The sequence below is a fragment of the Tuber melanosporum genome (assembly GCF_000151645.1).
Source record: "Tuber melanosporum whole genome shotgun sequence assembly, scaffold_94, strain Mel28".
NCBI classification, from domain to species: Eukaryota; Fungi; Ascomycota; class Pezizomycetes; order Pezizales; family Tuberaceae; genus Tuber; species Tuber melanosporum.
In genome coordinates, this window is record NW_003299144.1 from 169,525 (window position 1) to 180,352 (window position 10,828).

Genomic DNA, 10,828 nt, shown 5'->3' on the forward strand with positions numbered 1-10,828 from the left:
AATAAGGTTTTTACATAACTCATGTGTGCAAGTCATAGGTGTTTATTATTATATAATGACTCACAGTTGTGAGTCATATGATGTTATGACTCCGGTGTATGACTCATACTTATGAGTCATGAGTCTCATGCATGTAATGTACTTAGTATACATAACATATTATAATAAATATGATTGTTTTTGGTATGTTGCGCAGTTAACTCAAGTGGGTCAGCTGAGGATCTCATATGACTTGCAGTTGTAAGTCATAGGATATGGTGACATGAAGGTATGAGTCACACAGGGTTAGAGTTGGATGAGTTATTTGCATAAATAAATGGGTCTACAGACCTCTTGTATAGACTTCTCATATAACCACTTAAGTTTTTTCCTATACCATAAGTTAAATTTATACTCTTATTCCTACAAATATCTCCTGCTATAACTTTCTCTCTTTGGATAGTTAGTTCTTGGCGACGGGGATTGATACTTCTCTTCTTTCTTCTTTCTCGTCTCTTATATAATAGCTCTTAGGCCTCTGCCTATGTTACTGATAGTATAAGACTATTGTCTTCTATCAGTAATGTCTATCGTAAGCTTTCTCTAACCCTGTTTCATACAGAGTTTTCTTGGCGTAATAGTATTAAAGATTGTGATAGTAATAAAGAGCATAAAGGTGTTTTATATTTGTTAACATAATAAATAGAAAAAGTACTTAGAATTCAATCTAATTTTATTTAAACTTGTACTACCAACACTGGCATACGATGAGCCTGCAGGTTGTTACATCCTCGATACTACTAACTGTGAACTAACTAAACCTCCAACCCCCTACCTCAAACTTGCCCATTCCATGCCCCCATACGAATACTAAATACAAAACCATCAACAGTAAAGAAAGGTTCTCCTCAGCCCAGCATACCCGACAGCCTAGTTACCCGTACAAAATACAAAACTTCCACTAATGCCACCTGAATGTGACTCCATGATAACCTTCTTGACAATAGAAGCCTGCCTGAGTACCCCCACTCAATGATCCTGGGAGACCCCGCCAACCACCCCGGTACCCACTCCTATCCATAAACAAAAGAAACACCCAAAATCCAAGTGGGTAGACCTGAGGGAAAGATGACTTACAGGGCGATGACTCTCTAACTGAGAATGTATGAATGGTTGTAGAGAATCCGAGGGGCACCAGAGAAGTAGCACAACCTGAAAACCTCGATGGAAGCAGCCAGGATAATATAGTCCCCAAGCTGTCAACAGCTGGCTGAACACACCAAAGAATTTAAGTTTTCCTCACACTCCTCAGCTCCATTTACGGGCAGAGAACTGGCGAAGGTGATGACCTTTCTGAGTCGGGAATAAGTGGTATAGGTGAGGTCTAGTCTTGCTTGACCTGCTGCTTCTTGTTCTTCTTTCTCTTTCCACTCCTGGGTGTAGGCTAAGTAACAGGGGTGGACAGGCCACCCTCATTACGGCCCACTACTACAGGAGGGATTGCACCAGAGGCGTTACCTTGATCAGCTATAGGCTCAGTCACAGAGGACTGAGATACTTACCCCCCTAAAGGAGGTGATACTACCACAGCTGGTGTCGCTATACCAGGACCCACCCCACTCACACCTGGAGCAAGTGCCTCAACTGAACTCAATGAATCAGAAACAGGTCTACCCATACTGCCACCCACAACTGAAGCTGTAAAAGGGGCTGGGATAACCGCTGGCACAACATTCCCCTGAGTAAGCTTCTCCGCTAGGCCTTGAGAATCTTCAGGGTCTAGTCTACCCCCTCCCAACCAAGACCACTATAGTAACCGAAGCAACCAAGAGGCCAGGCGAAGAGGGGACAACCGTAGAAGCTTCAGCTGCCAAAATGATGACCAAACTGTTAACAGTATTGTGTTTAGAGGCCAGGATAGCCGACAAGGTAGGTATGTCCTTCTCAGCACGATAAAGTCTCTGAGACAGGACAGAGATGTGATGTCAAAGGTGAGCGACTTCTGCCTCTAGGGCAAAGTTCTTCTCGATAGCATGAGACAGAAACACCCACAAAAGTAAAGTAAACGTGGTAGAGGGGGCGGAGTCTCGCTTAGCTATTGTGACCGTGAGGAGGCAATGTAGACCAATAACCAAAAGGATAAGTAAAAGGAAGAAAGAACTTCCAGCAAACATAGGAGGAGGTATAACAATGATGTTCCCGAAAGGTAATCAAAGTTAAAGACTTGAAGCCTATCATGAGATAGAAATCAAGGACTCTGATTAGATTGACACTGAACCTTCATATTCCAACACAGAGTGAAAGATGGAGGAAAGGTACTTAGAGCAAAGTGTGAAGAGCCTATTCTCCTCGGCCATACCAGTCTTCTTATATAGCGCTCTTCCTGCCCCAAGTCATGTGACCCAAAGTAGTCATATGTATAAAACTAAATCATAACAAACTAATCATATGACCAAAGTGCTCACATGTGCAAAACCCATAACCTCATAGCGAGGTCATGTGCAAAATATAAATCATATGTGCAAGGCATACCCTCAAGGTATACCTGTAAGGCACACTCGCTAGACATATATCCTATGACTTATAATTGCGTCATGTGTGAAATATAACAAATCATAATATAATAAGTCATGTGACTAAAGTGATCATATGCGTGAAACTATAACATACCTATGACTCATAATCATGAGCCATGTGAAAGACTTTTCCTCTCTAAGCCACATTCATGACACCTGCAATACTATATGAGAAAGAGGTCTCGCTTATTGGAATATGACAAGACTAAGAAGATATCAATAGGTGTTATCAGAAGTAGTAACAAAGACAAAGAGTCTTATAGCTATTGAGATATTGAAGAGGTAAGGTCATTTCCTGTTGAAAAACTAACATAAGGAGTAGGATAATTATACAGAGTTGACTTCCACCTAACAGATAGGTATTTGTGTCTTCTCTATCTCCTGTAGTCTTTGGTACACTGTAGGAGTAGTTGCAGATTACCCTGCTAAAAACACTCCATTACCTTCAGCCAATAGTTAGTCTGCCTAAATTTGAAGCTTAATAGCTCAATGTACTTCCAATAAATTTCCTCTGTTTCACTTTCCAGATATATTTAGAGGTTCTCTCTTATATGTCCTGTGAATAGCTTCTGGTCGGACAGAGAGCAGTGACATATATAGTCTTATGAAGTGGAATTTATTGAAATAACGTTATAATCATGAGACTGTTAGGATGAAGTCAACTCTAGTATGGGTTGAGAAGACTTAGGCTGGAATCTTTGGTGTAGATAGTGATTATTTAGGAAGGCTCAGTAGTGTTCCTTTTATTTAACACTACTAAGAACTCACTAAGAGGACTGTAAAAGTATTGTAATAAAGATTCATAGGTATAATAATTATCATATTGTTAAGATATCTTCTCTGTTGGTTGTTGATATCTGTAAAGCTTAGGAGGTACTTCGATATTTATATTCTGCATCTGAGATTTCATGGACTAATTCTAACTACTATACAACTAAGTACCTTTCTCCAGTCTGTATACAACGGTCTTTGGTCTTAATAAGTACGAACCTTGTATGATTTTGAATTCTTTTACACCATCTTCATACTTGTTAATAATAAAATCTGCATCATCAGAAGATGTGCTTTTATCTTTCAACTGACAGTCTTTGATTTATATCAGTTAAACAGACCTCTTTCTGAGACTTCAGTCTATTTGACTATCATTTTAGTAGTCACTCCCAAATACACAAATTGGCTAACTTATGTGTTAGACACCTATGTATAATGTAGGCTCAATAGTCAGTGTGCTAACACTTTATATCTACCACCTATTAGGTCTTTTGAGTCTGAGCAGCTTCTCCTTAGTCTATCTCGCCTCCAAGAGGAGTACTTTTAGAAGAATCCTTTCTCCAAGACGAACCAACATACAGTGGCCTTCAGATAGGTATTGGTGTTATCACTATCTCCTATGGTCTCTGGTGCACTGTAGCAATAGCTGCAGATTATCACAACAGAAACTTCCTGTTACTTTCAGTTCCTAATTATAATACCTATCTTTGAAGCCTAGTAAGCAAATGAGCCTTCTATGGATTTTCTCCGTTCCACCCCCAGTGGTATCCAGAGGTCTCCTCTTATATATCCCATGAACAGACTCTAGTTGGACAGACAGCAGCAATATTTTCATATAATTATAATTTGAGGTTCATTGAAATAACATTATAGTCATGGAATGCAACTATTCAAAATCTTGCTAAGAATGTACGAGCCTTATAAAGTGGCCTGAGGGGAGTGTTGGCAGCTCTGATAAATGAGGGTCTGTGTACTTCCATATGCCTAACAGAGACCTAACTCATCAAAACCTTACTAAGTACATATGGGACTTATAGTGAGATTGGAGGAGAGCATTGGCAACTCCAATAGAGGAGAGTTTGTACACAGCTACTATACTGAGAAGTCAGTGCATTTTTATATGCTTAACAGTTATAGACAAGACAATACTAGTATTTCAAGTATCATACAATTTCCTGAATACAAGGTAATTTTTGCTTTGGGCAATTCGTATAACCACCTTAAATATGCTGAAAATATTCTACATATATCAGAAATAAACCTGAAAACAGGTGGTTTAAATCAAAAAATAATGTGAGACACATTTGTGTTTGATGTATGAGAGCTGAATAGAGATTATATGTAATCTATAACACTTTCTAGTACAATCTATGATACTTACTAGTGGAATTCCTTAAGAACTGAGACTAGTCCTAGCTGAGCGAGGCTTTTGGCCACATAATCAACCTGATTTTTAAATACAGTATTCTATTCTAATGAAAACTGAAAAAGGATTAAAACCAAATTCACTTTGTCTGCAAAGAGGTAATTGTTGTATATGTACTTTATTGATGCATAACCAAATTTTAAAACACAAAGATCATGATTGCAAGAGGCAATTGAAAATGCAGGACATTTGGTCATATTCTACCTATCCTTTCACTGTGAAATAAATTTTATTAAGTACAATTGAGGTGCTGTAAAGCAATATACTCATAAGAACTGTGAGTATGACTTTAACTCTCTTAAGCAATTAGTACCTCAAATACTATCATCAATTCTACTTTAACTTATCTGAAAATATCATGCTTGTATAGTCTATATTATAGATGCTTACTACAGCAATATTGTCTACTATACATCAATTGAGTATGAAAGTTTAGTAAATATAAAATATCAATCTTATCAGCAGATTAATACAACTACTAATTCAAATTCAATATAATTTGTTATTTTATTTAAATACTTTACAGTTATGTACTTTTAGTTTTTAATTAAACTTGATTAATTAATAACTCTTATTATAATCATATATACAAATTTTAATACTGATAAAATTATATAGATCTTAAAACATTACATTATAGATTTATAAATTTTGAAAAATAAAAGTAAAAAACAGCACTGCATAAAGAAACTAGAATCCTATCATAGATAAGTTTTAAAAATAAATGTAATTGTAGATGTTAATAAATTATGATCTTGATGGTAAAGACATAATTTGTAACCTATTTGCAAGGTGCTGATTAGATTTCGGGATAAGGTACGATAGACATCAGGTAGCCTGCTCCTCAGTAGGGAAGGTGAGAGCTAAGACCTAAAGGAGGTTTCGAAGGTGTACAGGGAAAACTAAACAGTAACTGTTCAACTAGGTATATTAAAATACTGTCCGTCAAAGTCAGCCTTTTCTATTGTGGAATAAAGTAGTCTTTAAATACACAAATCAGTTCATGTCTAGCATGAATGAAACTAATCAAAGATATCAAGTAATACACTTCGGTAAAACCATATATGTATCAAAATGATACTTAAAGTAAGACTTGAAACAAAACCAAGTATTGAACAATACTTAAAACAAACAAACTATCAAAGGGATACTTAAAACAGAACATAAAACAAAATCAAGTATTGAACGATACTTAAAAGAAACCAAGTGTCAAAGCAATACTTAAAACAAAACATAAAAAAAACCCTTAACTGAGTACCTGTACCAGTTACATAATTCCTTATAGGGTTAAGTGTTACAGGTTGCATAAGCCAAGTGCATGCTTTAGTGTTAGGAATACTGAGATCCGATACCCAGGAGTCACCCTAAGTAGGGTAACCTGACCTAGTGTAATGATCCCTCCTTAGATAGTTAGTTCTTGATGATGGGGAACAATACTTCTCTTCTTCTTCTGTTTCTTTCCTTAGTCTTACGATAGCACTAGGCCTCTGCCTACGTTACCGATAGTACAAGACCTTTGTCTTCTATCGGGAATGCCTATCGTAAGCTTTTTCTAACTCTTCTTCGTGAAGATCTTTCCTTGGCATAACAATAAAGTTGCAATAAAGATAAAGATCGTAAAGGTGTTTTATATTCGTTAAAGTAATATGTAGGAAAAGTACTTAGAACAAAGTGTGAAGAACCGATCCTCCTTGGTCACATTGGCCTCCTTATATAGTGTTCTTCCCGTCCGTAGTCATGTGACCCAAAGTGGTCATGTGTGCAAAACCAAATCATAACAGACTAGTCATGTAGCCAAAGTGGTCACATGCTCAAAACCTATGACCTTATAGCAAGGTCCTGTACGAAAACTTATAAACCAATCATAATGCAATAAATAAGTCATATAACTCGACTGGGTTATATGCATGAAACCCATGACCTCATAACGAGGTCATGTGCGAAACATAAATCATGTGTGCAAGGCATACCCGTAAGGCACACTCATAAAGCATACTCACCAGGTGCACATCCCATGACTCATAATTGAGTCATATGCAAAACATAACAAATCATAACATAATAAGTCATATGACCCAACTGAGTCATATGCGTGAAACACTAATATACCTATGACTCATAATTATGAGTCATGTGAAAACCGTTTCCTTGCCAAGCCACCTTCGTGACACCCGGAATCGGAATCTCTGATCTCTAATACCTACCTCTGGTCACCTTACTGGGCCCGCACGTTATCATACATATCAATCTCAGTTACATAGCTCAATTAGAATATCACGTGACTCTTTACCGAAGATCAGGGGTTCAGCTCCTGTTGTTGTCAAAGTTATTTGTGGTATTGAGTTATTTTCAACCAATGTCACTTGCAACTACAAGGCTCCCTGCACGACAACTGAGAACCTCTGACTGAGGGATTCTAATTCTATCCTATAGAGGTGCTTCTCCCCTACACAAGGGAAGTTACTGGATAAAAATCTATTGGTTAGATCAGAAGATGTTGAGCATTGAAGTCGGCAACCTAAGAAGGATACATATATCACTTTCCAGAGTTACCCAGAGTAACTAAGGGTTGCTGACTGAGTGAATAATTGTTAATCCGGTAGAATTGCTTTCTGCGAATTAGTAGAAAGTCTTCTGGAAGACATTTATCAGTTGGGTAAGAAGTTATGGAGGTTTAAAGTCAGGCGACCAAAAAAGAGTTGCGATTATGACTACCTTCGGAGATACAATCCGCAGATGAAACTGATCATTTCATCAATATCAAAGACAATTGGAGGATGTGGTGATTTTCAAGGTCTTAACGTGTTTACATCTTTCAAGAATACCCAACGTTGCGAGTTAGAATCAGAAAAGTACATAGTAGCATGATAAATAGATGTAGTCCGCGAACACTCAGACGTGGAATATAAATATCAAAGTGCCTCCCAAGCTTTAGACATCATCAAGCAATGGAGAAGAGACCTTTACAATATAATATTGTTTTTACAATTCTATTTTATTTTATCGAATTTACTTTACTCTTGGTAATTATAAATGAAAAGAGTGAACCCATATCTTTCTAGACAATCTCCATCTACAGAAACGAATTTCAATTGGCCTAGACAATTCTGAAGTCTATCAGATTGTCTCTACCTAACATTTAGACACAATATACTGTATTTTCACATTGTAGAATCTCCATCCCACCATTCTAAAAAAAAATCAAAAATATTCCTAAAACCTCTAGGGTCATCTAGATATTATCACCTATTGGTGACAATCTCTCTTAGCAATTTGCCCAATAAATATAGTTTATGCGATTCAAAAAGATGACCTGGCTATGTAAGGTGTATTACATGTAGCTATACTGATTGGAGTACTAGGTTTTTCTCTTATGGGTACAATTATACTTATATTGGCTCTATCAATATTCAAGGTTATTGTGAATATTGAAAGTCTGAGGGAGAAGATATGGATAGTCAGAAATTGCCAGAAGGGGTGTGGAACTTTTTTTCTTAGTGCTCTCTGAGAATGTGCTCACAAATACACCCAACTGCACATCTCATCATTAATTATATGCATGCTCAGAAATTTCCCCCTATGCACTTACCATTATTATTATCAGATCTTATAATTTTGTAGGATCAGATATCCCTTCTTGGTGCAACTGCTCGGTACATATGAGCGTGTTTTTGTTAGAACCTACACATGGGCTATTTTTTACCAAGACGAGAAAAACACATCTGAAGTCTAGTAACCAGAAAAAATAATTTCTGGTAAATCACATTTTAGTTTTCCTCCAAGTTTGACAAGCTATGTCATCATGAAAAAAATATTTAAAAATATTTTAATTAAGTAGAAAATATCAGAAGAAAATAGCAAATATTGTAATATAAAAATAAAACTGTAAATATAACTCTATAGGATAGTTTTAGGCTTCTTGTTTTTGGAACCAGGTTGTTGACCATGTTTTCATAGTTGACTGATGGTACTTGTACTAGATTCCCCTTGTGGACTTCCCCGCTCATTCCAGTCATTAGCCAGCCCTATATTTTGATTATTTACTTACCTTGATAGAGGTTCTATTTTGTAAACTGTATACTATTAGTATTTCTTATAACCTACAGCAAAGTGTACTTATTTCAAGTATTATACATGCTTAGTTTAGAGTCTTACCTTCATATTTAAAGAGAAAAAAGAATTTATTTATTATTAAAACTTAACCTAAACTGATAATTGAGTACAGCAATAATGCCCTAAGACTGATACAAGAACATTGTACTACATCTATGAAGTATTATTATTTCTTTAGACAATATATTATTATAATAATTTTGTAATATTTAGACTTGAGGGTTTTCATTCTTAGTCCTGTTTTATGATGTTGTTTGTGTAACTAACTTTCACAGAAAAAATGCAACAACTTTAATTCAAAATATGTATTAAAAACTGGATTATGACAGGTCAGATTGTTGAAGAGGAACAAAGGGTTTCACAGGACTCATGCTTGCGAGTCATAGGAGTTTATTGTTATATAATAACTCACAGTTGTAAATCATATGATATTATAACATTTGTGCATGACTCAGACTTATAAGTTACGAGTCTTACACATGTGCTACATTTAGCATACATGACTTGTCATAAGGATTATGATTGGTTTAGGTATGTTGTACAATTGACTCAAACAAGTCAACTGAGGATCTCACATGACAGACAATTATGAGTCATAGGATATAGTGATATGAAGGTATGAGTCATACAGGGTTAGTGTTGGTAAGTTGTCTGTATAAATAGAGAGCTCTAGGGACCTCCAGTACAACACGCTCTGTCGCTCCTATTTTCCTCGCACAATAGTTTGGCAACACCACGTCAACTATCGTGGGCCCTCCCACTCCCCTCTGCCCTCTCGATGGTTCCTGCCTAGGGGCACGGTTAACTCTACCATCCTCTCCCACTTTGGCCTCGCTTGTCTCTTATCTGCTTGATGGGGGAGTTATCTGAGCTTGCCCAGTAGTCGTGTCTTGCTAACGGGGGCTCGCTTAGCTTTGGCACGGTCGGCTTCGTCTCTTCGCTTCCGGACGGCACTGGCAGTGGTGGACGTCCTTCTCCCCACTTGCACGATCCCCGTTGGAGAACGCCTTGGCTAGTAACTTCGGGGTCTGTCTCACGGTGAGATTTGACCATACCCTCCTAGTCGCTCGGTTCAAGTTTGGTTGCCTTCCTCACCTCGCCCTTCCATCTCCCTGCCGCTAGTGGGATCCCTTCCACTAAGTGACGTTATCTCTCGGAGAACAAGGGACTACATGAGAGACGCGGTAATACGTTAGTTCGGTCTACGGTCGGGTTTGCACTGGGGCCTTTGGTCCTACCTCCACTTTCCACTTCAGTGGCATCGGCTCGCACCCTACTGCCTTTCCTCCTTGGCTGGTACTCTACTACCTCCTCCCTTTGGCTGGCATCCTACTGCTAGGTGGCATCTCTTCTGCCAAACATCCATTCCTTGGGCCTAGCACCGTAGCCTCTGTTCTCGATTAGCGGGTCATGGTATTGCACTACTTTTGTAGCTTAGCTGGTTGGAGGCGCTCGGCCTGAGGGCTCGTCGCCAGCCGCCCACTTCGGGAGCAGTTCTTTTAATAACGGCAAATCTGGTGGTACGGTGGGCAGTGGTTGTTTTCTTTTGTGGCCCTATGGGTCTTGTAATTTACGGGATGGAGTTTTCCCTTATACTTTCCTGCCTAGCTTGTTTGGTTTCCTTCCTGTTGGCTACGTGTAGTTAGTGGGTGGGGTTTTCTTTCGGGCGAGGAATCTTCTTGGGCTTTTGGTTGGCTTCTAGGTGAGACCCTTTCGCGTTCAAGTCGTGAGGCCTGCGGGCTGGGCACCTGAGTTGATCGTCCTTGGAGTGTATGTGGTTGGGCCTATACCAGAAGGTCTTGGGGGTACAGGTTTTCTCTTGGTCCGGGGTGGAGGGGTTTTCTTAACGCCATAGCTAGCGCTACATGCGATGTTCTTGTACCTTAAACAAGTAACTAAATGATTATAAAAAAAAAAAAAGAAAAAGAAAAAGGACCTCCAGTACAAGTCTCCCCTAATGACC